The 2500-nt window shown below is 49.4% G+C and overlaps 1 protein-coding gene across 1 annotated transcript in view; it reads left to right on the top strand.

The window, feature by feature from the left end:
• The window catches only part of fgf5 (fibroblast growth factor 5), a 12618-nt gene that overhangs the window by 1225 nt on the left and 8893 nt on the right, over positions 1-2500 (top strand). The gene's annotated exons all lie outside the window — the stretch shown is intronic.

Raw genomic sequence — 2500 nt, 5'->3', positions numbered from 1 at the left:
GCGCCACTGAGGGGGCTCCAGTGTGGCCTGAGGGGGGCGCCACTGAGGGGGCTCCAGTGTGGCCTGTGGGGGGCGTCACTGAGGGGGCTCCAGTCTGGCCTGAGGGGGGCGCCACTGAGGGGGCTCCAGTGTGGCCTGAGGGGGGCGCCACTGAGGGGGCTCCAGTGTGGCCTGAGGGGGGCGCCACTGAGGGGGGCGCCACTGAGGGGGCTCCAGTGTGGCCTGAGGGGGGCGTCACTGAGGGGGCTCCAGTGTGGCCTGAGGGGGGCGCCACTGAGGGGGCTCCAGTGTGGCCTGAAGGGGGCGCCACTGAGGGGGCTCCACTGAGGGGGCTCCACTGAGGGGGCTCCACTGAGGGGGCTCCACTGAGGGGCTCCAGTGAGGGGCTCCAGTGTTCTCTAAAGTCAACTCATATCCAGACATTGGACAAATATGATGAATTATGATGATATCTGCCTCTGTCACTTTAGTCTGTTCTAGTTTAGATCTTTTGTGGGATGTAAAATGTGTTTATTGTGGACTTTAGTATTCATTTCTCAGATATCAATCAGCTCTACTTTATGTATTTACTCAATGTATTATTTATAGATTGACCAGGACTTTGTCAGTTCCAGTCTCCTCCACAGACGAGGGTTCCCTCAGAGTGGTTTGCATCAGACCCACAGCCTCAGTGTAGGAAGTGAGAGCGCCTCCTGGTGGAGCAAATACATTCAGCAAAGTAAACACACTTCATTTTAACGACATTTAAAAAAGGGGGAAACTGTTGCACCAGATCCCGCTTTAAAATGTCAAACGCTGGCGCCTCTTTGGCCGCAGTGAATACTTTTACTTTTCCATTCACGATCCTCAGCGTTGGCCTTTTTCTTTACTTTTTACTCCAGCTTGAGTCAGACTCTTCTTTAGACTCTTATTTGTTTCTTAAGCAGGAGTTAAAAGCCTCTCGTCAGAAACATCTCACAGGAAGTTTAATGTCTTTCTGGGGCGTCGCCGTCGCGTGTAACTGGACACGCCCGGAATTCTCCTGCCGCTGATTTACGCTGAAGCAGAACTGGGATTAGGCCGGCAGCGCTGACATGCTCTGCTCAAAGGCACGGCGGCGATGACGGGGCGGGTTGAAGAGGGGAGCGGGTCGGGGGGGCTGAAGGGGGGGAGGGTCGGGGGGGCGGCTGAAGAGGGGGGCTGGTCGGGGGGGCGGGTCGGGCTGAAGAGGGGGGAGGGTCGGGGGGGGTTGAAGAGGGGGGTGGGTCGGGGGGGCTGAAGAGGGGCTGAGGTCACTCTTGGCAGGTACAGAATCCGGGGATCTATTTCGGGCTGCGACAGGTGCAAACTCCAGTCTCGCCGTCGACACTCATCATGACAACATCGTGTTTGTGATGACAGCGTCTCCAAAAGTGTCCGAGCGATATCACTCTGAAGTACAAGTACAAGTACAACGAAGCGATATCACGCTCGAGTACAAGTACAAGTACAACGAAGCGATATCACGCTCGAGTACAAGTACAAGTACAACGAAGCGATATCACGCTGAAGTACAAGTACAAGTACAACGAAGCGATATCACGCTCGAGTACAAGTACAACGAAGCGATATCACGCTCGAGTACAAGTACAAGTACAACGAAGCGATATCACGCTCGAGTACAAGTACAAGTACAACGAAGCGATATCACGCTCGAGTACAAGTACAACAAAGCGATATCACGCTCGAGTACAAGTACAAGTACAACGAAGCGATATCACGCTGTACAAGTACAACGAAGCGATATCACGCTGAAGTACAAGTACAACGAAGCGATATCACGCTGAAGTACAAGTACAACGAAGCGATATCACGCTCGAGTACAAGTACAACGAAGCGATATCACGCTGAAGTACAAGTACAACGAAGCGATATCACGCTCGAGTACAAGTACAACGAAGCGGTATCACGCTTGAGTACAAGTACAAGTACAACGGAGCGATATCACGCTCGAGTACAAGTACAACGAAGCGGTATCACGCTCGAGTACAAGTACAAGTACAACGAAGCGATATCACGCTCAAGTACAAGTACAAGTACAACGCGACGATCCAAGAGTAAAAAGAGTAACTTTAAGAGTAACTGTTTTAACCCATCTTACGATTTATGATTTTTTGACGTAATTAAAAGGACAAAACTATAAGTAAAGCTAAAAATCTGGTATTTTTTAAGACACAAACATGAGAAATACTTCAAACTAAGTATTACTCTAATTATTACTCTGGAAAAAGAAGAGACATAAAGAAACTAAATTAAATATCAGCATCTCAATGGTAGAAAGTGCAGAAGTAAAAATAAGGCGCTTAAGTAAGTTAATGTATCAGTACTTTACTTTGCAGTTTGCAGTGAATACTTGTACTTTCCTCTGCAGTGAATACTTGTACTTTCCTCTGCAGTGAATACTTGTACTTTCCTCTGCAGTGAATACTTGTACTTTCCTCTGCAGTGAATACTTGTACTTTCCTCTGCAGTGAATACTTGT

Source organism: Eucyclogobius newberryi, unplaced genomic scaffold (genome assembly GCF_026437365.1).
Source record: "Eucyclogobius newberryi isolate DKJ021-1_F unplaced genomic scaffold, fEucNew1.0.hap1 SCAF_6, whole genome shotgun sequence".
NCBI classification, from domain to species: domain Eukaryota; kingdom Metazoa; phylum Chordata; class Actinopteri; order Gobiiformes; family Gobiidae; genus Eucyclogobius; species Eucyclogobius newberryi.
Note: the sequence above shows the minus strand (reverse complement) of the source record. Positions and strands in the feature narration are given on the sequence as shown.